The 27,019-nt window shown below is 39.2% G+C and overlaps 1 protein-coding gene and 1 pseudogene across 3 annotated transcripts in view; one reads left to right on the top strand and one right to left on the bottom strand.

Annotated features, from left to right (window-relative positions):
* Positions 1 to 10,474, bottom strand: part of Cul2 (cullin 2) — a 103,967-nt gene extending 93,493 nt beyond the window's left edge. Inside the window, exon 1 of one of the 3 annotated variants that reach the window (XM_076872824.1) lies at positions 10,409 to 10,474. The gene's annotated coding sequence lies outside the window, so the exon portion shown is untranslated. Of the gene's footprint in view, positions 1 to 9,443; positions 9,613 to 9,690; positions 9,860 to 10,408 lie in introns of those variants that run through there. The other 2 variants (XM_076872823.1, XM_076872822.1) reach the window with 2 other exon arrangements.
* Positions 10,475 to 23,043: 12,569 nt separating this feature from the next.
* On the top strand, positions 23,044 to 23,868 carry LOC143379680 (MAD2L1-binding protein pseudogene; annotated as a pseudogene).
* The last annotated feature ends 3,151 nt before the right edge of the window (positions 23,869 to 27,019 follow it).

Genomic DNA, 27,019 nt, shown 5'->3' with positions numbered 1-27,019 from the left:
GCTGGGATTACAGGCATGTAACACCATACCTGGGTAATAAATTCTTACTAATCAAAATAATACTTAGAACTAAGAAGACAAAATGTCATTACTTTCAGTTCAAATAGTCCTCTACCAAATTAAAAAGAAATGTTTTGAGAGAGAGCTTAAAATTTTTTAAGGCTCAGGACTAATTGGGAACTTTTTTGTTGCATCGTGTTACTCATTATTTTGGTAACTTTCTGCTACTTACATCATTACTGTGATAATCAGAAAACAATTTTCTATTCCCACTGTCAAAAAAAAAAAATAGCAGCTAGGGCTGGGGTTGTAGCTCAGTGATAGAGCGCTTGCAATGTGTGAGGCACTCAGATCCACAGCAACACATAAAAAAATAAGTAAATAAAATAAAGGTATTATGTTCATCTACAACTAAAAACATTCTTAAAAAAAAAGAAAAAAGAAAAGCAGCTACAAATGAAGGGGGAAGCCAGCATAAATCCTGTGGTATTGGACTGGAATCAAAGGTATCAGGATTAACTCATGGGTTTTGTTTTGTGGTACTAGAGATTAAACTCAGGGCCTTCTACATGCTAGGTAAGCACTGAGCTATATCCCTAACCCTTGTTATTTTATTTGCTTATTTATATATTCACCCATTCATTTATTTATTCTTGTACTAGGGATTGAACCCAAGGCCTCACATATGCTGGGCAAGTGCTCTACCACTAAACTATCTATCTCTCAAGACCGTTTTTATTTTATTTTGAGAAAGTTTCCTACACTTGTCTCCAATACTTGTGATTCTTCTGACTCAGCCATCCATGTAGTTGGGACTACACGAATGTGCCACCATGCCAATTTGAATTCATGGTTTCTAATGTACGCCTGTGCACACAGAAAAAGATATAGAAATAAACACAGATGTTTGTGTATGCATAGATTAATACAGATATATTTCTAACTCTGTCCACTAGAAGGGCCTTGAGCAACAATATCCAGTAGCAATAAGCACACAAAATATAGACCTTGCTCTCTAAATAATATTCTTCAATTAAAGAATCAGGAAGCCAGGCTGAGGTGGAAGGATTTCAAGTTCAAAGCCAGCTTCAGTCAATTAGACTCTTAACAACTTGGCAAGACTATCTTGAAACCAAAAAGAAAAAGAAAAAGGACTTTAGATGGACCTGGGTTCAATCCTCAGTACTGTGGATGAATCTCAGTGGTAAAGAACACTTGGGATCCATCCTCAGTACTGTGCCAAAAAGAAAAAAAACAGAGCACCTTGGAAAAGTGAGAAATTCCAAAACTGGGGCAGAAAAAAAACACAAGTTGAACTTAAAATATCTTATGATGCCCGAAAATAAGTGGTTTGCTAGCTGCATGTGGTGGTGCATGCCTGAAATCCCAGCAACTTGGGAAGCTGAGGAAGGAGGATTGTAAATTGGAGGCCAGCCTTAGAAATTTAACCAGACCCTCAGTCACTCAGCAAGACACTCTCAAAATAGAAAATAAAAAGGACTAAGGATATAGCTCAGTGGTAAAGCACCCCTGGTTAAATCTTTCATACAAAAAAAAAAAAATGTTTTCCTAAGGAAAAGAGAATGGGGACACACTGAAAGGACAAACAGCACCAGGCACAGAGGCACAAACCTAGAATTACAGCAACTTGGGAGGCTAAGGCAAGAGGATCACAAGTTTGAGAATAGTCCCAGCAACTCAGTAAGATCCTGTCTCAAAACAAAAAATTTTAAAAGGCTGTGGTGTGGGGCTCGGGATGTGGCTCAAGTGGTAGTGCGCTCGCCTGGCATGCGTGCGGCCGGGGTTCGATCCTCAGCACCACATACAAACAAAGATGTTGTGTCCGCCGAAAACTGAAAAATAATATAAAAAAAAAATTTCTCTCTCTCTCTCTCTCTAAAAAAAAAAAAAAAAAAGGCTGTGGTGTAATTCAGTGATAGAGCACCCTTGATTAAATACCTAGTACTACACAAAAAAGAAAAGGACAAACAGCTAACCTAAAAGCCAAACCCGAAACAATTTCTGCAACAAAATAATGATAGTATTAGATCATAAACCACAGAATAAAACAAATGTCTGTAATTCAAAGCTGATTAAAAAATTACTAAATAAATAAATAGAGAAAAGGGACAGCTCTTCCTTTATCTTTTTTTTTTTTTTTTTTTTAAAGACAGGGTCTCACTACCTAGCCCAGTCTGGCCTTGAACTCCTGGGCTAAAGAGATCCTCCTGTCCCAGCCTCCAAGTAGTTGGGACTATAGGTGCATAACATCACTTTCAGCAGTACAGTTCTTCCTTATAGATAAACTCCAACTAATAAACATAGAAGGCAATGAGAAAAGCAAAATTAGGCAAACATCACTTCGAGTTTAATCACTGCAAGTAATATCAACCAAAGACTACTGAAATCAGTGGACAGAAGTCTGAGAAAAAGATAACTGCAGTTTCAAAAAATCTCACCCAAAGTATCTATTAATTATAAGGAGAAAAATAGTAATTTTATAAATGGTGAAATGAGGCAGAAGCTGGGCACAGTGGCAAGTACCTATAGTCCCATATACTGAAGAGGCTAAAGCGAGAGTAACACTTGAGCCCAGTGTGAGGCCACACTAAACAACACAGTAAGACTGCATCTCAAAAAATAAAAAAATTTAAAAAATGACATTACCTTAACCAAACAAGAGTGAACCTCATCTCAAAAAAGCTAGACTGACATCCTGTACCCTGTAATATAATGCACTAATAGGGCTCAATATCCTTCCAGCAGTACTTTTTTCCAAAATTGTTCTCTATCTAAAGAGAAAATATCAGTCAGACAAATCCAAATAGCAAGAAATTCTACAAAATAATTCAAGGCATTTACCATAAACATGAAGGTTAAGAAAGAGGAGGAAAAGCCCATCACAGATCAGAAATGGTGAACAAGACACAACAATTAAATGCAATTTCTGAACCTGAATATCAAAAGGGAACTAGGACATCAGTGGAAAATCGGGTGAAATTCAAAGAAAGCCTATAGTTTAGTTACCAGCATTACACCAATTTGATTTCTTGGTTGATCTTTGTACTGTATAAAAGTTGTTGACAATAGGAAATGCCAGGTGAAAGGTATACCTGAGATTTCTATTTTTACAACTTTTCTCTAAGCCTAAAATTTATTTCAAATTTTTAAAAAATCATTTAAGTGTCCTGTACTTTTTCTTCTTCAACTAAATTCAAAGATAACAAACACATTATATTTACATAGGGTAAATTCAATATTTCATTCCTTCCCTGAAAATAAGACTTAACTTACTGAATATTTTAAAATATTTATTTTATACTAGACCTCAACATGTACAAGAAGCTGATAAGAGAAACAAAAATAATAAACTAATTGATGATACACAATTAGATTGTAATTCAATGATTAAACAGAAAAAGTAAAATAATATATAATGTTAACATATAAAAGAAAAATCCTTTGGATAACTCAAATCTTCAAAGAGGACATTAACATCATACACTTAAAAGTTTAAGTAAGCTTAATTCACTACATATACTTCATAAGATCTTTTTTTAAAAATATTTTCAGTTGTAGAGGAATACAATATCTTTATTTTACGTATTTATTTTTCTGTGGTGCTGAGGATCAAACCCAATACCTCACATGTGCTAGGCAAGCATTCTACCACTGAGCTACAACCCATCCCAGTCTTATAAGCTGTCATTGATGTCTAATGCTTCAAAAATTACTACCAATATTTTCTAACAGAGATTATATTTCTCTGCTGACTTAAATTTCCTAGTAAAACAATAAAGAAAGGTAACAATAACAAAAATCAAACTGAAATAACTTCTTATATTAAGAACAACCTCAGACACCTAAAGCTCAAGAAATAATGACAAGAGTTAATAAATGGAACAGCATCAAATTAAAAAGCTTCTGCACAGCAAAGGAAACAATTAGGAATGTGAAGAGAGAACCTATAAAATGGGAGAAAATCTCTGCTAGCTACTCTTCTGACAGAGAATCAATATATAGAATATATAAAGAGCTAAAAGAAAAAAAAAAAACTTTACGCCAAAAAAAAAAAAAAATCAAATAACCCAACTAATAAATGACAAAGGAATAAAACAAACTTCTCTAAATGGACAACAAATACATGAAAAAATGTTCAAGTTCATTAGCAATGCAAATCAAAACTACACTGAGATTTCATCTCTCATTAGTCAGAATATCAGTCACAAGAATATAAATAATAATAAATGCTAGAGAAGATGTGGAGAAAAAGGAACATTTTTACATTGTTGGTGAGATAATAAATTAGTACAACCACTATGGAAATCAGTATGGAGGCTCCTCAAAAAATTAGGCATGGAACTATCATATGACCCAGTTATACCACTTCCCAGTATTTATCCTGAAAAATTAAAAGTCATCTTACTACAGTTATACATGCATATCCATGTTTACAGCAGCACAATTCACAATAGACAAACTATGGAACCAGGCTAGGTGTCCATCAACAGATGAATAAAGATACACACACACACACACACACACACACACACGACACACAAAGGAGTTATTCAGTCATAAAGCAATATGCATAATAACTCAAAATTCACAAAGTTAAGGTTCATATGCTTTCTCTCATATGTGGAAGCTAGAGAGGAAAAAGGAAAACAAAGTAGAGCTAGATCTTCTAAAAATCCAAGGGAGATCGGTAGAAGAAAGGGGCCAAGGGATAGGAGGCAAGAAGGAGGGGGGAAGTGCAGGCCAAATTCTATTGTTATATTTTGTAGATGAACAAATAACAAATCCCATTGATACGTGCAACTATAATGTAAAGATTTAAAATGTGGAAAAAAGAAAATGAACAATCTCAGAGAGTATCTTGGTACAGGCCTTGGGATCAACTTGGAAGGCTAAGGCAAGAGGATCCCAAGTTCAAGGCCAACCTCAGCTACTTAGCAAGGCACTAACCAACTTAGCAAGACCTGTCTCCAAATAAAAAATAAAAAAGGGATGAGAATGTGGCTCAGTGGTTAAACACCCCTGGGTTCAATCCCCAGTACCAAAAAATTATTTTTTCAAAAAAAAAAAAAAAAGGTAAGTCACTTTACATAGAAACTTTCTGGTGGAGAAAACTGATTGAAAGTCAGAATATCAACCAATATAGAAAGCACTACAAATTCAGTAGAAAGCACAATGAATCTGGCTTCATTCATCAAAAAGCTTAAAACAAAATTGAAAAATATTCCACATCTCCTCTTCCAAATGACTCAATGAACAGAGTTCAACATGCACCAACAAAGTTGGAGTTCTAAAATCATAACCTCTGCACTACTCCTTGTTTCAAAACTTTTCAAACGAACTGTAGTATTCTAATATCTCCAATAAGACTTTCCTAATTAAAAGCTAAATACAAAGTAGTGATATAAGATGAATCTACAAATTCTTAAGGTAATAACACAAGAATTATGATAACGTTTGCAATGTAACATACTGTTAAGATTCAAACCCAGGGCTGGGGATGTGGCTCAAGCGGTAGCGCGCTCGCCTGGCATGCGTGCGGCCCGTGTTTGATCCTCAGCACCACATACAAAGACGTTGTGTCCGCCAAAAACTAAAAAATAAATATTAAAATTTCTCTCTTTCTTTCTCTCTCCTCTCTCTCTCTCTTTAAAAAAAAAAAAAAAAAAAAAAAGATTCAAACCCAGCCAGTCATGTTGGAATGGGTCTGTAATCCAGCCACTCACGAGGCTAAAGCAGGAGGATTGCAAGTTAGAGGCCAGCCTTAGCAACTTAGCAAGGCCTTAAGCAACTCAGCTAGACCCTGTCTCAAAAATTACAGAGTGATGGGGATATGGCTCAGTGGGTAAGCACCCATGGGTTCAATCCTCAGTTCCAAAAAAGAAAAAAAGACTCAAACCCAAGCAGACACTCTGAGCAGATATTCTGATTAACTGACTACCAAGAGAGAAGTCAGTCATACATGTCAAATATCAATAACTTATTATAAATATAGCCAGGGGCAGTGGCGCACACCTGTAATCCTAGCAGCTTGGGATCTGAAACAGGAGGATCAAAGTTAAGCCAGCGTCAGCAAAAAGCAAGGCGCTAAACAACTCAGTGTAGGGCTGGGGATGTGGCTCAAGCGGTAGGTAGCACGCTCGCCTGGCATGCCCAGAGCGCTGGGTTCGATCCTCAGCACCACATAAAAATAGTAAATAAAGATGTTGTGTCCACCGAAAACTGAAAAATAAATATTAAAAAAAAAACCTCATTGTAGACTCTCTCTTTAAATAAAATACAAAAATAGGGATGTGGCTCAGTGGTCTAGTGCCCCTGAGATCAATCCCTGGTACCTCCCCCCAAAAAATAATAACTTATTATAAATCTCATAACATTCCAAATTTGTTTGCTTTTCCAAGATTTAACATTAGTTAGTCCTAAGTCTTCAAAATATTAGAATTCAAGAGCTGATCCTGTCATTAATTTACTTACAGAATATAAATGAAAACACTGCTTTTAATCACATTTTTCCAGCATATACAGAGAAATGGCAGATGATGTAGAACAATACAAATTTTGGTACAGTCCCACATAAAGAAAAGCTCTTTAAATAATCAAAAACTCAGAAAGGGCAGACAGCCAAATCAGAAAATGTTAGAGGACCCTATGGTTTTCTTCCCTTTTGTTTTCTCTTTGGGTGTTCTCACTTATTTCATAATGTTTTGGGGGTATGGGGGTAGTTCTACCATTAAGTCACATCCCCAGCCCTTTTGTTTCTTTTGAGACAGGTTCTCACTAAATTTCCTTGGCTGGCCTCAAATCTGCTATCCTTCTGCCTAAGTCTTCTAAGGTGCTAGTACATAGGCAACTTCTTTTATAAGTTTTAAGCACTATTTAATACTCTAAAAAATACAAAGCAGGTAAAGTATACTAACATTTTTACAAAATGGAAAGAATATATACACACTTGCTTACAGGTGTACAAAATATACCTTTGGAAGAAATGTAAGGAACAGCTAACATTGTTTGGATCCAAAGAAAACTGGATGATGAATACAAGAAAGTGGAGGGAGATTTTTAATTCTATACCTAACTGAACATTTTAAATTTTGAATGTTTATAAAATTTTTAACCGAACCATACAGTATAGTATACCAACAGATTAATAATGATGACTCCTCATCTTCATCTTTCCCCACTAGAATTTAAGTTCTATGAAGGCAGGATTTTTGCCTAATTTTTCAATACTTTCTCCATATTACATGGTCCATAGCTGGTACTTGAAAAACATCTGCCAAAAAAAAAAAAATGAATGGAATCCTTAACCTTTCCACTAAATTCAACTTGTATACCCAATTGCCTATTTCTCACCTCCATCGGAAGAACTGGATCCAACTCAAATATGTCTAATCCAATTCCATTTCCACATAACCAGTTTCCCTCACCTCTTCTCCATCTAGTACATGGCATCGCCATCCTGCAGCTGAAGCCAGAAACCCAGCAGACACCCCATTCCAACTAACTACACACATATCCAAACTATAACAAGTCAATAAATATTTTTTCGCCCCAAAACATATTTCCAAACCTGGTCACTTGTCTCAACGCTCCATGGCCACTTGACTTCCTACAGGTGCCCTGATTTTCTTCTCCAATCTAAAGTCAGATTTTAATTCAGACCATATACTCCCAGTTCTTTATTAAAAAAAAAAAAAAGTTTTGCAATGTACTTTAAGCGTAAAAGTCAAACTGTTTTGAAAATAAGACCCCATAAGACTTAGCCTCTAGCTATGATGTAAACTTCTCTCACCAGCATCTATCTACATTGAGCTGCTTTTCAGTTTGCTAGACTCAAGTGTGATACCACCTCAGAGATCTTCCATTCATTGAACCCTCTGACAGGAACACTCCTCCTTCAGAACTTACAAAGGCTAGAGTCTTCTCATTTTTCAAACATCGGATCAAAAGTCACCACAGAAAGGTATTTCCTGACCACAGTATCTGAAATAATCTTCTCCCAACCACAACTCCTTATTTCATTCCATCACAGCACTTATTCTCTGGAATTATTTGTTTCCTATTGTCTCTCCCTCTCCAACTAGCACTGAAGCTGCAATTCTGTATCCCTAATGCCTGTGATATTTCTTGGCATGCATACCAGGTGCTTAATAAATATGGCAAAACTAAAGAAGGTCTACGACATTTAACTTAATGACAGGAAAGGGAAAGACATGAACAAACTATCTTCCTATCTATAAAACACTGAAAATCTCCAGAGAGGATGGAGGACAAAGTAAGAGTATTTCAGATGCTTTTGAACATCTAATATTCAAAAGGTAATGCATACTATAAAAATGTTCCCCCAACTCAAACAGCATCTGAAAAAACAGATCTCAGAACACTATGTATGGGGCTGGGGTTGTAGCTTATGGTAGAGCACCTGCCTAGCACTTGTGAGGCACTGGGTTTGATTCTCAGTACCACATGAAAACAAATAAATAAAATAAAGATTAAATTCTCAAAAAAAAAAAAACACTATGTACAATTATTTCATCTGTGATCCTTTTGGAAGGGTCTTCCAAATACTGCATAAGGGCAAAAGAGGCAAATTATCACTAATTAGTTCAGTTGTCAGGTCTTGCAAAAGTATGTGAGATTTTAAAGTGTAGGAAACAGAACAAAACGATTATTTCTCATACTTCGGTATGAATATAAGTTTGTGACAGGTCTTATTCCAAGATTTTTCATATTCAAAGTCAATACTATTATTTTCAAATTTAAACTTCCAGGGCTTTGCCATTCAACTGGTCATAGCAGTTCATCGGAGAGAGAACTTAATAATAATAACAGTGTGCAATTCAGAGATTTTATCTGCATACACATAATGGTAGGGAATGGTCCAGACTCCCTAGTGTGTAACCAAGTGCTGAAAGACAGTCTAAGGATCTTATTTCACCAGACCCTAAGTGTTGAGACAGGAGGTATAGCATGCACGTAGAATACTCCTCCCCAAAGCTATCAATCTTCACTGTCTGCGAAAACAAAAGTGAAAATACTCGCGGTAAGGATGTATGAGATTGATGCCACCCCCGACCTCAACACAGAGACTTCTGTATCCGTGTGGGCACGTAAATAAGCAGGAGCACACGCACTCTCTCACCTTCCCTCCTTTGGAGGAAAATGGAACCAAGGGAGGGGCGGCCAAGACCGGGTCGGCGAGGCCCGGGATCCAGTCCAAGGGGTGGCCGGGCTTAGGGGTCAGTACTCTGAGGAGCCGAGGTCACTTACAGGACACCATCTTTCTTGACCTCCCCCTTTCATCCATCCCTCTCCCGACGTCGCCCCCCAACTCCTTTCCTCCGCCCCATCCCCTCCACCCATTAGCCGGGAAGGGAAGTTTCCAGGCGCCTGCAGCCCGGCTCCCCAACCCTCAGCGGGGTTACCTTCTGCGGAAGCAGGACAAGGGGCAGGGGGCAAGGGGAGGGGAGGCAACCCGAAGGAGTGAAGGACGAAGCCCCCGACGAGGAAGGTGGGCGGCGGCGGTGGTGGCGGCTGTCAGCTCGCGTTCCCTGCTCACAGCGCTGCCATTACTGTGCGCCGAGGCCGCCTCCCCGGCCGGCCTCCGCCACCCGCCCTGGAGACGCGGGGGGTGGGGAGCAAAGCCCAGGGAGCCCGCGCGCCGACACTCACCTGCCTCCGCGAGGAAATACCTCAAAGCCCAATGCCGCCGTCGGTCCGGGGCGGGACAGGGACAGTAGAGAAGGGAAAGAGGGAGAAGGACAGGCCGATCACTAGAACTGTGAATCAAACGTCCTCCTGAGCAACCGGCTTTGCCCAACACACACCCTCTGATCGCCTTCTTCCGCTGCTTCCAAATCCCCCCTCAGAAAGCAATGGTAGAGTCCGCGGTACGGCAAGCGCGGGGAGCCCAATTTTATGCAATTGCGAAGGCCACGGTAATCAATATGCAAAGTGCTTCCTCGAGGTGCTCACTAGTGAAGCAATCACAGTTCTGAGCTCTAGAGACACAATACACGACAAGTTTTGGGACTTCTAATAACTATTTGTTAAATGGTGTTTTCACCATAGGTATTCCACCTCGAAGAGTTTCAGATCATTGTGAATATTCCAAAACCTCTTGCCCCACGTCTCCGAAATATATTGATTAAACTACTTTTCCCACTGGCAAACTTTTTATTAAGTGGGTTTTTAATCTATAGACAAAGTCTGCGACATAAGTGTATTTTCATTAACGAAACTTTCCCTCGCTGCTGCGATCGCGAACTCCGCACCTTCACCAACCCGCAACTCCACCCCCTTAAAAGGTAATGTTGACAAACACGTAGCGTTGCCCATCACCTCGTCATACACACAGAACCGCAAGGGAACACCGTTGTTCCTTAATTACCTTTCATATCGCCGAGATGTCAGTAGTCAAGGTTTGCTCTTTGTTGTACATTTTGAGCAAATATTTCCCTTCCCACCCTTTCTTCCAAACTGTGCCAATCCTTCAAATCCCATTTAAAATCCTGTCGCTCCGGGTGCGGTGGCGCATGTGTGTAATCCTGGCGACGCGGAAGGCGGAGACAGGAGTTCCACAAGTTCGAGGCCAGCTTGGGCACAGTGGGGTAGACCCTGTCTCAATATTAAAATAAAAACGGCTGGGGGTGTATGTCAGGGCTCACCTAGCATGTGCGAGGAATCCTGGGTTCAATCCCCATTACCGCAAAAAATAAGAAAATCCTGCCTCCTGACCTGATAAACCCCACCTATTTTCCTCCTCTTACTATTGAAGTCTGTACTCTTCAATGCAATAAAAAGTTATGATATACTAAATTCAGTTGTTTCCAGTGTATCGCCTTGATTTTATTAAATTTCAACACTTTCTAATATTTTGTGAAGAAATGAGAAAGATAAATGAAATTCTGCTGCATGCCAAAGCTGTCTTGAAGAAAAGCAAGTGTGGTTGAGTTATACGCTGAAATAAATAGCTGCTTTTGTCATAGAATATCATTCTACTTGAAAGAACAATTGACAAACCAATGTTATTCCAACTTGGGAATTCACAAATATTTTCCCCAAAATGAACCAAGTGAGTTAACACTTCAAGCAAACACTTGGCAGTATTTGTTGCCAATGATAAAATTTAGCTTTCAAGTGGAATTTGAAAATTTGGAATATGTGTGTTCACCACCATGAGCTGGACAGTTTCCCAAGACTTAAAAGACAAGTGCTGAAAACAAATATGACCTTTTGATATAATATGATGAAATATGTCAACATATGGAAGATCTACATAACATAGTGAACCATCATTTTCCAAATGACTTTCCAAATGACCAAGGCAGGATATTACAAAATCATGTATCAATAAAAGATTCATTCAAGCCAGGCACAGTGGCACACACCTGTAATCCAGCAACTCAAAAAGCTGAGGCAAGAGGATCAAAAGTTTCAGGCAATTTAGCAAGACCCTGTGTCAAAATGAAAAATAAAAGGACAGGGGATGTGGCCAGTGGTAAAAGATCCCTGAGTTTAATCCTCAGTACTGCAAAAAGCAAAAGAAAACAAAATACAAGATGATGAATGGATGGATATTCAGTCTACTTGTTTGTATGATAATGTGTGCGTACATATAAAAAACAAAGTACAAAAAGTCTTACCCAGGACTATCCAAAAAGACAATTAATGCTCCTTCTAAGGCCTGAGTTTCATGATATAATTCAACCATATAGAATCTAGCTGTATTCTAAGTTAGATAGTTAGAGATTTGCAAAAAATGTAAAAACAATGCCATTCTTTCCAGAAAATTATATTTTGGAAAATACAGTTTCTTTTCATAAAAATATGCAATCTATGTCAAAATGTTTTGAGTATTTTAAAATTAAACCAATAAGTATATTTTAATTCTTAATACAGTAACTATGGATAAATATAACACCTGCATACTTAAATTCTTCGAGGTCCTCAATAACTTTTAATCATTGAAGAGGGTTGCAGATTAAGTTTTAAGAACCATTGCTCTTATGAAATGCCCCCGATTCTACCAAGTTCCTCTTAAATTCTGATTAGAGTGGGGACTAGTGTGAATGGTCCCAAATATGAATCACTACAACACCCTTCTATTTCTAAACTTCAGAGACCTCCTGCTCTATAGCTTTGCCAACCTATATAATGAAGAAACCTCATCTCTAAAATGATTTACTAACTCCCAATTACTTAATATTATATTAGAATTACTTCTTCATTCCAATAAAAATGTCTTCTTTCTGACCAACCATTCAAACTCCATTTTTATCTATAATTGAACTTTACCTACCCCCCTCAATCTTAATTCATCTGTGAATTTTTTTTCTTGTTTTACTTCTTAAGAAACATTACATTTTAAAATGTATTTGGGGGAGCTGGGTATGGTGACACATTCCTGTAATTCCAACCTCTCAGAAGCTGAGGCAGGAGGATCCCAAGTTCAAAACCACCCTCCACAATTTAGTGTAGCCCTAAGCAATTTAGCAAGACCCTGTCTCAAAATAAAAAATAGAGGGACTGGGGTTGTGGCTCAGCAGTAGAGCGCTCACCTAACACATGGCAGGCCCTGGGTTCGATCCTCTGCACCACATAAAAATAAATAAAGATATTGTGACTAAAAAATAAATATTTTTAAATAAATAAATAATATCAAAGTCTAGGGATGTGGTCCAGTGGTTAAGTGCCCCTGGGTTCAATCCCAGGTGTTTAACCTCTATTAAAAAATTAATAGAGGTCTGGGGTTGTGGCTCAGCAGTAGAGCATTTGCCTCACATGCATGTGACACTGGGTTTGATCCTAAGCACCACATAAATAAATAAAACAGAGGTATTGTATACATCTACAACTAAACATTCAAAAAATAATAATAGAGATATATTTGGGGGCTTGGGGCATAGTTCAATGGTAGAGTGCTTGCCTAGCATGCACAAGGTCCTGAGTTCAATACATGGCACCACCAAAAAAAAAACAAAAAACAAAAAACAAAGGATTTTAGCCTTGTCTAAAGTTTATTGAGTTCTTCTATAACTTATTCTGATTTCTGTTTTTTTAATAAGAACTACCAATACTACAGAAATAGATAACTATGTTCAGGCTGATGCATATTCAAGATTTTTTTTCTATGAATACAATTAAAGATTTTTATACAAATCAGAACATATTATACATATGCTATTTGGGGGTTTTGTTTTGGTTTGGTTTTGTGGTATTGGACTCAACATCTTGGGCATATCAGGTAAGCATTCAACCACTGAGTTATATCCCCAGTCCATATACACTGTTTTGTAGCCAAATCTCTCCTCAACATCTTTCCAATTTTGATCTTTCTGAGATCCTTTAAATAATGCTGAGTCAGCTAGGTGTGGTGGCACATACCTGTAAGTCCAGCCACTCCGGAAACTGAGGAAGGAGTTTAAGTCCAGTCTGGACAACTAAGAGAGACCTTGTCTCAAATTAAAAAAAAAAAAAAAATGTGGGGAGTGGGTGGGAACTGAGGACTCAGCTCAGTAGCTCATTGGTACAGAACCCCTGAACTCAATTCCAGGTACAGAAAAAGAAAATAATGTTTAGTCAGCCAAAATAATTTATAAATTAATGAAAACTATTTTAACAAGGCTGTCTTAAAATGTCATTGCACAAATCAGTGAACAAAGTGTATTCATTTCCATTTGTTCTCTACTTGTCAATGTACATAATTTTCTCTTGCTAAATTTTCCAAGTTTACTTCATAATCTACTTTCTACTTACTATTCAAGGAGCCCAACCAGAATAATTTTCTGTCTTTATAAGTTTCCCTTCTAAGTGCTAGAGATATAATTTGGTGGTAGAGCACTTGCCTAGAATGTAACAGGTTCTGTGTTCAATTCCCAGCACTGCAAAAAAGGAAAGTTTAAAAAAAGCAAGTTCTTTTTATATTTTTTATAGACAGGAAAACTAAAGACCTCTAATTTTTCTATGACATTTATAATTTCAAATAATTTCTCTCATTTTTATACTCTAATAAATATGAATGATCTTTTGTGAAAACTTTACTGAGAATTTGCATTTCCTGATTGTATCATTTATCAAACATTTTTCCATCTTTTGCTTCTGATAAACTAAAAAAATGTTAGATATTGTAGAAATGTTTTCATATTTGGAATAACGAATTAAGAAAATACTGAGGGCTGGTATTGTTGTTTAGCGGAAGAGCGCTCGCCTAGCACGTTCAAGGCCCTGGGTTCGATCCTCAGCATCACATAAAAATAAAAGAAAGATAGTATGTCCAACTACAACTAAAAAACAAATATTAAAAGAAAATACTGAGTTTATAAAAGTGCACAGCTATAAGCCCAGCTATTCAGGATGATAAAGCAGGAGAATTTTAAAATTCAAAGACAGCCTGGGCATCTTAGCAAGACCCTGTTTCAAAATAAAAAATGAGTCAGTGGTAGAGCATTTCCTTAGCATATATATGGCCCTGGGGTCTATCCCCAGTACAAGAGGCGGGGAAAGTGTGTAGCTCCTCTCTAGAGAAGTAGCTGTTGTAGGACTGGGTAAGGAAATACACAAGATGAGCATGTAAGTTAGTGTTAAGAAAGTAAAGAGATGCTCAAAGACATCAAAAAAAAACTCCACATTGAAGGCAGCATGTCAAAGGGGCATAGGAGCCAACTGAAAAAGCACTGACAATCAAAACTAGAACAATTTGAACAACAAAATAAAATAATTTGGGACTATAGCCCCAAGCATAAAACAAATATTCATAGGTTCATGCTAACATACGTGAATGATTAAACAATAAATGGGAGAGGGGCTGGGGTCATAGCTCAGTGGTAGAGAGCTTGCCTAGCACATGTGAGGCACTGGGTTTGATCCTCAGCTCCACATAAAAACAAATGAATAAAATAAAGGCATTGTGTCCATCTACAACTAAAATATATCTATATTAAGAAAATAAATGGGAGAGAAGAAGCAATCTCACTCACAGGAGAATTCCAAATAATTTGTATAAATAAGGCACCTTGAAGGACGGCAAACAACTCCTTATTTTTGAAGTGTATTCTGAAAATAATGACTTCCTTTCAGAGTGTATAGCATGGGAAGAGAATTTAAAGAGAGTAACATTTAGGCTGTGATTATAGCTCAGTGACAGAGTACTTGCCTCGCAAGCGTGGAGGCTCTGGGTTCGATCCCAGGCACCACATAAAAATAAACAAATAAAATAAAGATATTGTGTCCATCTTCAATTAAAAAAAATATTTTAAAAATAAACAAATAAATAAATAAAATAAAATAAAGGAATTATGTCCATCTACAACTAAAAAAAAAAAATTTTTTTTTAAAAAAGGAGCAATATTCTTGTGAAGAAGCCTAACAAACATCCCCTCAGCCAGGTAATCAAGGTCAACATTAACAAAGATGGGTCATTTTGATAGTATTAACCACTGATATTTGAGAGACTGTGACTTTACCTCTGTGGTCTTCCTCCCCCAAACCGCTATCTTCATTCTATCATGAGAAAAATACCAGATAAATTACAACTGAAGGTGCTTCTACAAAATAACTGACCAGTATTCCTCCAACCTGTCAGAGACAGGTCTCTCCTAATTGCTTAGAGGCTCCCTAATTTGTGAGGTTGAAAGATGTGCAGAAATGCTAGAAATCTACAAGAATTATCCTACTACACTAGACTGAAAAGCTGTTGAACAACTGCTATGTGCAAATCACTAGGGATTAAGGCTCTCATAAACCAATCACTTCTCTAAAACTTCTTGCATTACATCCCACATGAGCTTACTGCCTTAGTTCATTTCAGCTGCTATAACAAAAAATCATACACTGGGTGAACTATAAACAACAGACATTAATTTCTCACAGTTCTAGAGAATTCCAAGATTAAGGTGCTAGCAAATATGGCAGCTGGTTCACAGACATTTTTCTTCTTCCCATGAATTCATATGGCAGAAAGAGCCGGGAACTCCCTGGTCTCCTTCAGAAAGGCACGCTTCCCATTCATGCAAGTTCTTCCCTCCTGTCCTAATCATCTTCCAAACATCTGACCTCTAAATGCCCTCACATTGTAGATTTAGGTTTCAATAGGACACATTCAATATATAGGACATGTCTAATTTATATTCAATAAATGTTAAGTACATGAACGAATGATTCAATGAATGAGAAATTACAGGGACACATGGATATTCCCATAGTAGACATTTTCATCACTCTAATCTCCCTGCCACTCCCCCCCCTTTTTTGGGGGGGTACTAGTGATTGAACCCAGGGGTACTTTACCTTCGAGACATATCCTCATCTCTTTTTATTTTTTATTTTGAAACAGGGTCCTACTAAGTTGCCAAGGTTGGCCTTGAACTTGCAATCCTCCTGCCTCAGTTTACAGGGTCACTGGGATTAAAAGTGTGTACTGACACTCCTGGTTAAGATTATTTTTTCTATTTGGGGAAAATGTCACTGAACCTGCAGATCACATTGGGAAGTATGAACATTTTGACAAATTTAATTTTTCCATATAATCAAACAACAAATATATGAAAAAAATTTAAAAAATGAAAATTAAAACTACACTGAAATTCCATCTCACTCCAGTCAGAATGGCAATTATCAAAATACATGTAACAATAAATGTTGGTGAGGATTTGGGAGAAAAGGTACACTCATACTTTGCTGGTGGGGCTACAAACTGGTGCAACCACTCTGGAAACCAGTATGGAGACTCTTACGAAAACTTGGAATGGAACTAGCTTTTGACCCAGGCATCCCACTCCTAGGTTTATACCCAAAGGACTTCATATCAGCATACTACAGGGACACAGCCACACCAATGTTTATAGCAACTCAATTCACAATGACTAAACTATGGAACCAACCTAGATGCCCTTCAACAGATGAATGGATAAAAAAACTGTAGTATACATACACGATGGAATATTACTCAGCTTTAAAGAAGAATGAAATTATGGCATTTTCTAGTAAATGGATGGAACTGAAGAATAATTATATATATGAAATAAGCCAATCCCAAAGAATCAAAGGCTCAATATTTTCTCTGATATGTGGATGCTAATTCACAATAAGGTGAGGGGAAAATAGAGGTAATTTGGTCTAGACAGAAGTGAGTAAAGGGAAGGGAGGAGGCATGGGAGTTTGAATGATAGTAGAATGAATCAGACATTAGTACTGTTAGGTGCAGGACAGGCTGAACTAAGTGGTCTGCAGGGCAGGCTGAACAAATGTTAGCTGCAGGATAACCCAAGCACCCAAACCCCCCTCTGTCTGGTCCTTTATCACCTGTTTTCATCAAGTCTGAACACTCAACCCCACTCAAGGCTGAACACTCGACCCTCCGCTCAAGGCTGAACACTTAACCCCCCTTGTGCCAACAAGGCAGCTTGCAGACCCAGAGACCCCATTAGATTTGAGCTATAAAAACTCCCTCCTGCCGGGCCCCTCTCTCTCTTGCTCTTGCTCTCTTGCCCTTGCTCTCTCTCTCTCTTCTCTCTTTCTCTCTCTCTCTCTCCTCTTTTGCACTGATGCAATAAAGATCTCTTGGTCTCTCTGAGTGTTGTGGTCTCTTTCCTTTAAAGTACCCTGTGTCCATATATGATTACATGACCTGTGTAACTCTAATGTACAACCAAAAGAATGAGAAGTCATACTCTGTTTGTATATGATGCATCAAAATGCATTCTACTGTCATGTATAACTAATTATAACAAATAAATATATATGTAAATTAATTTTTCCAGTCAATAAACATGGGATACCTTTCAATTTATCTGTGTCTTCTTCAATTTCTTTCAACAGTATTTTATAGTTTTCAGTGTACAGGTCTTCTACCTCCTCAGTTAAATTAATTCCTAAGTATTTTTTATAGCTATTGTGAATGTCACAGTTCATTTTTTTTTCCCAGATAGTTCGTTGTTAGTATATAGAAATGCTAACTTTTGTATGATGATTTTGTATTTTGCTGTTTTACAAAATTTATTAGTTACAACAATTTTGGCAGAGTATTCAAGGTTTTTCTACATATATGGCAATTTATGCAAACAGAAAAAGTTAACTTTCTCTTTTGCAACTTAGATGTCTTTTTTTTACTTCCTCTTCTTGTATTGTTGGATTTAATTTGCTACTATTTTGTTGAGGACTTTTAAATCTATGTTCAACAGAGATATTGGCCTATGTTTTGGTATCAGAGTAATTATGGCCTCTTAAGATGAGGTAGAAATTTTTTCTTGAATTTTTGGAGGAGCTTGAGAAGGATTGTTATTAGATTTTTTAAATGGTTAGAATTTAGCAGTGAAGCCATCTGGTTTTAGACTTCATTGATGGGAGTTTTTTATTATTATTATTACTGATTCAAGCTCTTTATTCATTATTGATATGTTTAGATTTTCCTTTTTTTGATGTATTGTAACAGTGGAATTCATTGTTATATATTAGTACACTCAAACAATATCACAGTATAATCTGGTCAATTTCATTCCCCAGTATCTTCTCTTTCTCTCCTCTTCTCCCTCCCTTTGATCCTCTTCCTGTACTCTACTGGTTTCCCTTCTATTTTCTTTTCTTGTTTTTTTTTTTTTTTTTTTTTTTTTTTTGGTAGCAGGTATTGAACCCAGGAGAACTTAACCACTGAGCCACATCCCCAGCCTTTATTATCTTTTATTTTGAGACAGAGTCTCCCTAAATTGGCTTAACACCTTACTAAATTGTTGAGGCTAATCTCAAACTTGCAATCCTCTTGCTTCAACCTCCTGAGTCACTGGATTACAGGTGTGTGCCACCACATCCAGCTCTGTTATTTGTATTCATCTTCTTCTTCTTCTTTTTTTTTTTTTTTAGTTATAGGTGGACACAATACCTTTACTTCATTTTTATGTGGTGCTGAGGATCGAACCTAGTGCCCCACGCATGCTAGGTGGCGAGCACTCTACCTCTGAGCCACAACACTAGCCCTGTTATTTGTATTCTTGACGGCTGCACATAAGCCCATCAATTATGAAAAGCTCTAGGAAGTAATCCAAGATAAGAATGAAAACCCTTCAGCATTTTTAGATCACCTGACCAAGACTTTATTACAATATACTAATCTGGACCCTGAGACTCCAGATGGGAGACAACTACTAATGAGAGATTCAAGCATTTATAAATAATTTTTCTGACTTGGGAATACAGCTCAGTGATACAATGTTTGCCTGGTCACCCTCTGTGTTCTATCCCCAGTACCACATAAAAAGTTTAAAAAAAAAAAAAAAATTCTTTTTCAGTTAAAAATTTCAGTAGGGGGCTGGGGTTGTGGCTCAGTGGTAAAGCACTTGCCTTGAACATGTGAGGCACTGGTTTGATTCTCAGCACCACATAAAAAAATAAATAAACAAAGTAAAGTGAGAATACAAGTCTTAATATTTAAAAAAAATTCAATAGACCTTTTTAATAAACAGGATGGGTGCAATTATACTTCTACAGGCAATAATAATAACATGGCTCAACATAAATCTCATACTGTTATGGTTTCGATGTGAGGTGTCCCCCAAAAGCTCATGTGTGAGGTAATGCAAGAAGTTTTAGAGAAGTGATTGGTTTATGAGAGCCTTAATCCTTTGAGCTAATCCCCTGATGGAATTTACTGACTGGTATCTGGAGGTGGGTCAGTGGGGTTGTGCCTTTAGGGACTATGTACTTGGCATTTGGTGAGGACTTTTTTATTTCACATGAGCTGCCTCCCTCTGCCACACTCTTCTGCCATGATTTTCTGCCTCACCTTCAACCCTGAAGAATGCAGCTGGTTGACTGTGGACTGAGACAGCGTTTCACTTGTGGCTTTGAAACACATTGTTTTTCTTTTATCCAATCTTCTTTTCCCTACACTTCTGATTGTTTTCCCCTAACCTACTCCTTCCAAGTCTCCTCCCTAATCTTGTCTTTTCTTATCTCTTTCTAATCTCATTTTCTCTGAATCACCTCTATAAAAGCCCCTGTTCCTGCAGAGGAGAATCATAGCCTTTGGGAAAGGAGTGCCTTGTGTTTCTCCTTAAGCAAAGCAATAAACCTTCATTTTCCTTTCTCTCAAAACCGTGTCAAAACCTGCCTTTAAGCAGGACCCTCATCCCGCTGTAGATCACCAACTGAGCAGAGACCAACCTGCGCCCATCTTCTCTATTGCCTCCTTTGCACCATCAGCCTACGAATCGGTGAGTCTCCCTCTGCGGACCCCTAAACCCACCGAGGCAGCACCGTAACAGAGAACTGGCCTTCACAGTGGCAGTGGTCCTTTGGAGTCTTTCACCTTCCTTATGAGTCTCGGCTGGCTTGAGAACTGGCAAACCCTCTCCCCTCCTCGAGCTTGGCTCTCCCCCGACTTTTTCCAAAAAGCCTGGAGCCAGGTGACCCATAGCTCCTACAGCCCTCCAGGGTCTCTCACCAGCAGATATTGGTGATGACCAAATCCTTGGCCTGAGGTCTCCTTCTGATATCTGGCTCAAATAGGATGCCTCTCCAGTCAACATATCATACCCTTCCTCATAGCCCCATGATGGGGCACCTCGTCCCTGCCGGCTGACTCCCCTCTCAAATGCCTCCTTTGAAAGGCGACTGACTCACCCAAGATAGAAATTCAACCAAGAGATTTTATTGGGGGGCTGCCCAATAAAAGGAGCGGAAGAGAGCAGCAGCATGAGCCTTCAAGCTTTAGCTTAATTAAGAAGGGTTGCTTTGGTGATGTGGCGGGTGCTGATTGGCAGGGTGACTCAGGAACAGGCAAGCAGACACTGTGTCCTGCAGGGATTGGTTGAGAAAACTTTTGACTTTGGCATCCTTGGGAGAGGAGTGGGAGGGGTAAGGGATTTCATGGTCTTCTTCTCAAGAGAGGAAATTTAACCTCAGCAGGAGAAACTCAATGGGGGAAATAAAACCAAAAGGCAAGGTCTCCCACACACCCAACATTCCTCCCTTTTTGTTTTTGTGTTGGGAGCCGGCCGATGAGATCCTCTGGCTACTTCCTGTGTGAAGGAAGGGAGGAATGGTGAGGGTGCGGGGACAAAAGAGAAGCATAGCTGTAAAGGCCAGGGCACTGAAGATGCAAATTTCCTTTGGGGCTGAAATTGATGAAAGTTCCTTGAATCAGTAGGTCAAGGATAGTCTCGATCCAATCTTTGTCCTTGCAAATGGGGGGGTAGTCAGCCAGCTGTCCTGGTGGAGGGCCTCCATGAACTCCACGAATCAGGTGTGCCACATCATGAGCCTAAAAACACCAAAGATACCCAAAGGCAAGGAAAAGAAGAGGGACACCTCATTAGCTTCTGGCCGGAGGTCCAGTGAGAGGGACTGGCTGAGTAAAGACCAGCGGTCAGGAGGAGGCACATCAAAGCAAATGGGCCTAGAAACCCTGAGTGACAGGCTAGGGAAGTTCCCCAAGTCGTGTTTCCGTTTTGTAACTCCACATCCATGATGGTGAAGTTCCATTAGCAGTTGGTGAAGCCTTCATGTAAGGGACAGGTGTCCTCCGAGGTAGTAAGTAGCTGGAAATCCCTGAGGAGAAGCTGGAAGTCAGTCTGCCTGGGGATTCCTGTAGATGGGCAGAAGTGGGAGTGCACAAGATAATCATTAGGGGACCCTTCCATTTAGGTGTCAGGATAGGCATGGCACCAGAAGGAGGAGAGAAATACACTCAGTTGCCCAGGGTTAGGGGAGAGACATGTGACCTGGAGGGATCAGGTAATAGAGTTTCCTGATGTTTCCAAATCTGTGTTTGGATAAAACTAAGAAGGGGATGACTGAGATGTTCCAGAAGAATGCAGGGTGAAGGGGTCACCTCAAGTGGTAGGGGTGGGCGGTCATAAGTCACCTCAAAAGGGGACATTTGAATTGAACTTTTGGGGAGCACCCAAAGGCGAAATAAGGCAACTGGGAGAAGTTAATCAGGTATCCATCCACCATAATAGTGACCCTGGGCTCCTGAAAGGTGATGGTGGTCATCGGGGAGGGTGTCCCAAGGACCACATTGCCAAAGCAATCCTTCTTAAACTGAAGCTTGCAGGCTCATGTTGCTGCTCTTTCCTTTTCTTCCCCTTTGGGCAGCCCCCCAATAAAATCTCTTGGTTGAATTTCCATCTGGGGTGAGTCACTCACCCTTCAGGGTCACCACATCTAAACCATAACACCATCTCAACTCTGGCTACCCAAACATACTCTGCATAGAGGTGGGGTGTATTATATCATTATGCTAATAAGTACAGATTTGGGGGGTTTACAGACATCTTTGGGGCATTGCTGGGTTGTATGTGTGTGGAAGAATCTGTAATTGGCATCTTATTCCACATTTCCTGGTTACTTGACAGTATTTTACACGGCAATCTATGATTTTTGGGCTCAGGTACCTCCTGGGTTTAGGACTCCTTCTCAATCCACATTTTCCTGGTTTGATAGGTATTTCTAATTTTGAATACTAACTACATGCCTACTAACTACAATCCCTTCCCTCATTTTATTCTCTAAATTTCTGCTTTCTTCCATTTCTTTGATAAAAATTTCTGATTACTTCCGGGCACAGTGGCGCATCCCTATGATCCCAGCTACTCTGGAGGATGGTAAACTCAAGGCCAGCCTTTGGCAACTTAGCATGACCTTGTTTTTGTTTTGTTTTTAAATTATTTTTTAGCTATAGTTGGACACAATACCTTTATTTTATTCATTTATTTTGATGTGGTGCTGAGGATGGAACACATGCTAAGCGGGCGCTCTACCGCTGAGCCACAACCCCAGCCCCATGACCTTGTTTTAAAATAGAATTTTTTAAAAAAAGGGCCAAGAATGTAGCTCAGTGCATGAGGACCTGGGTTTAATCTCCAATACCACAAAAAAAGCAAAGCAAAACCAAAACAAAGAAAAGAAAAAAAAAAATTATTGGTTACCTATATTCCTGACTACTCGCTGGGAAACCAAACACAAATCATTAGTACATGAGTAAGAAATATTTTTTATTCTAACCGCAGGAAGAAGAGGGAGTAGGTCGTGATGGCCATGCCGGAGCTGGAAGTGCTGTCCCCTGCTGCAGTCCCTGATTTGGAGTGGTATGAGAAGTCAGAAGAAACTAACGCCACTCGGATAGATCTACTTGAGACCACCTCTGCCCAGGAAACTTCCAACCCTTTGGAGCCCTTTTGCTCAAGCGACTGCTTGGTACCAGTGGTGTTTCCTGGGCCTGTAAGCCAGGAAAGCTGCTGTCGGTTTACTTGTGAACTTTTAAAGCATATCATGTACCAACGCCAGCAACTCCCTCTGCCCTATGAACAGCTTAAGCAATTCTACCCAAAACCTTCTCCCCAGGCAGAGAATGCAGTGAGGAAGACACCTCGAGTCACCACCGAGGCAAGCAGCAGGAAAGGCCAGCAAACACTGGCAGAACTGGAGAGTGTCCTCAGCCATTTAGAGGACCTCTTTGCCCTGACACTAGTACCACGAGTGCTGATCCTCCTCGGGGGCAGTGCCCTAAACCCCAAGGAGTTCTATGAACTTGACCTGTCCAGGCTGGTCCCCTGCAGCATGGACCAGACCCTGAGCACAGCAGCTTGTTTGCGCAATCTGTTCCGAGCCATTTTCATGGCTGATGCCTTTAGTGAGCTACAGGCTCCTCCACTCATGGGCACCATTGTCATGGCACAGGGGCACCGTGACTGTGGAGAAGATTGGTTTCAACCCAAGCTCAACTACCGGGTGCCTAGCCGGGGTCACAAACTCACTGTGACCCTGTCCTGTGGCAGATCTTCTATCCCAGCCATGGATTCAGAGGATTACATTTGGTTCCAGGCACCAGTGACACTTAAAGGCTTCCAAGATTGAAGGAACAAGGGATTTTTCTTAACTGTAAAAACACAATAGCCTTGTCACGCATCTCTTGCATGGAGCTGGAATTGTTTCCTGGTGAAAAGAAGGCTCTGTCCTCCTAGCTATTTGCCTCCCCTCAGACTTCCTGGTGGGCTGATGGTATGTGGCTGTGACTGTAATAATTATTATTGAGGAACAATTCCAAATTAAAGGTTGATTTTCCCAGAGGGTGCTGAGTCAGGTGTTTCTATTTAGGATTGGAAAGCACAGATGGATTCTCAGACAGACTTTTCTATGGAGGTATCCTTTTTCTGCTTTTGCTCTTTTCTTTCAAGAGTTTCTATCAGAGTCATAAAGTAGGTGTGACTCATGGATTTAAAATGAATAGAATCATTAAATTTTCCTGAAACTTTTGACTTAGGAAAAAAAAAGAAATATTTTCATACCCTAAAAAAACCCCTTCCAACTATATCTCATTACTACCATAAATGTGGGCTGAGGGCTGATAGTGTAGCTCAGTGGTACAGCACTTGCCTGGTGTGTGAAAGGTCCTGGCTTCCATCCTAAATGCTGCAGGAAAAACAAGCAAAAAAAAAAAAAAAGGAAACAAATGGACTAAAGAACTCCCAAAGCAGGAGAGGAAAATAAAAATTCATGCTATTTTTTTTTCAATGTTAAAATTCCACATGCTGCTATAAGAACGAAGAAATACGAATTGATTTGTAAAGAATAACTGAGTCAATGTTATCGAGTTTTATTCCTGTAACTTTGTGAGGTAGTAAGGACAAATATTATTGTCCCATTTTACAAAAGAGAAAAGTGAAGGGCAGAAAGACTACAAGACTATGTTAATCAGGAACTAGAACCTTTGCTTTGAGAATGTAAATCCAAAGTTCTTGATTCTCTACCCCACAGCCTTCAAAGTCCATTGCTGGGTCACTATTTCAAAAGTAAGATGAGCATTTGGAGATGACTAAGGAGTAGACCATTTAATTTAGCCATTTTTTTTCCATAATAAAGGTGACAAGGGTCAAGCCATCAATAGACATTAACTCACCTGATTGCCTTTGGGACAAAGTCTTATAATTGTGGGACAGCTCATAACTATAGTGTGAGTTGTTTTCGTTATGGAGACAGCTGGTCTAAAGGGAGACCCAGCTGTGACCTCATTAGTACCCATGTCTAGTTAATGTCTAAGAATTTTTTTTTATTATCATTAAACTCACATCAAAACAGCTGCTTTGATATTTAGAGTCAGATATTTTCCTTGCTTTTCCAGAAGACAGAATGAAGATTTCAGTGACTAAAGTATCGACAACAATAGATTCATGCATAATGATTCCTGCTGTAGAGCTCTGTGACCAAGATTTTGACCCCTCACATTTGAAAGCATGCTAAATACTCTTACAGCTCAGTCACCGAACACAGAAGAACTCCTATTTCCTCTGACTCATCTCTTACTATTCCCAAAACATCTTGGCTCAAAACCAATCTTTTGCATAATTCAATTCTACACTAGTGACAAAAGCATAATTGGTAGATGTGGATAGCCCAGAACTAGAGCAGTTGCTTTTGACGTTAGTAGTAGTACAACTTGTGCTCAGCTCATTGAACTAATTCTAGCACATCAAAAAGGAAAGGCTTCTAATTAGAGTAAACTAACAGAGAAAAGGAAGCTCTGTTGCAGCTGTGACATCATCACGCACATCATTTAAATGCTTTGATAATAAAATAAGCAACTTCAACTAGGTGATCATCAGTTAGTTCCAGCCCTAATAATTGTTGAGATTCCATAAAATGTAAACTGAATAATGTTGGCTATCTATTGAGGAAAAAAACTAATAGTGAATCAGGGTGAAAAGCTCCCTAATTTAACATTCCTTCCTTCATTGTCCAATCCATTGGATATTTATAAATTACCTAATCTAGAAACCAGTAAGTATTTAAAATAGCTTCATCCCAACTCTACTTGTCTTGAAATGTTGCATCAATGCATGATTTTCTCCAGGCAGTTGAGCTAATATTGCTTTCATACTCTGCCCCCCGATTCATTCTTCCTTCTTCTGTATTTAATCTAAGGGTTCATATTAAAATGCTATCTCGCCAAGGAATAGGTCCAGAACTTGAGAGATCCACATTAAGAAAAATAATATGAAATTCCAAATAAAAATGTCAGGGCCTCGCATAGAGCCAAGGAAAGAAAATTGAAGTTTCATTACATTTATGGTAAATTATCTGTCTCCAACATCTTAAAGAGCTTGAACAGTACATAGGCTGTACAAAAACAATGTTACTATGAGATAAACACACACACACACACACACACACACATGCACACACACACGCGCACACACACACACGCACACAGAGAATCCAGAACATAGTGCAAGAGATTATTTGTTCCACTGAGATTAGCCCCTTGTCTGCTTCCCTTTTCTCTCCTTTTTGCCTTCTCATCTGTTATGCTCAAATTTGGGACCCCCAAAAGACCACCAGAGACCAAGATCCATGTAAGCAGCAAAGAGGTGTTTATTGTGAGCTACCTCGATCCACCGCATGCACACAGCAACTGGTGATGCTGAGAGGCTCTGAGCCCAGGGTTTGCAGCAGTTTTATACACTCTTTGGGGAAGGCAGGAACTTCACATACATCATAGCAAATCATCACACACCATGGGAAAATCAAACAACAACTCTTTTGTTGTTGTTGTTGTTTTTTGTTTGTTTGTTTTTTACAGAGAGAGAGAATTTTTAATATTTATTTTTTAGTTATCGGTGGACACACCATCTTTGTTTGTATATGGTGCTGAGGATCGAACCCGGGCCGCACGCATGCCAGGCAAATGCGCTACCGCTTGAGCCACATCCCCAGCCCAAAACAACAACTCTTAACATTCATTAGCACATTCACTGGTGGGAACAAGTTGGGTAAGGGTGATTGGTTAGTACCAGAGGGGGATTCCTTTAAACTGATTGGTCAAGCCATGAGGAGTGTATGTGCTGAACTACATGGTTTCCCAACATGTTATCAACCACCATAAACTACTGGGAGGGTCACCTGGCATCCCAGGTATTTTCTCTGTCTCATGCTGATTGGTGGTTGCTAGGGAGTTGCTATGGGTCCTCACCTCGCCTGACTGAGTCAGGGCCTACACCTGGCGCAGCAG

Source organism: Callospermophilus lateralis, chromosome 13, assembly GCF_048772815.1.
Source record: "Callospermophilus lateralis isolate mCalLat2 chromosome 13, mCalLat2.hap1, whole genome shotgun sequence".
Lineage (NCBI taxonomy): Eukaryota > Metazoa > Chordata > Mammalia > Rodentia > Sciuridae > Callospermophilus > Callospermophilus lateralis.
Note: the sequence above shows the minus strand (reverse complement) of the source record. Positions and strands in the feature narration are given on the sequence as shown.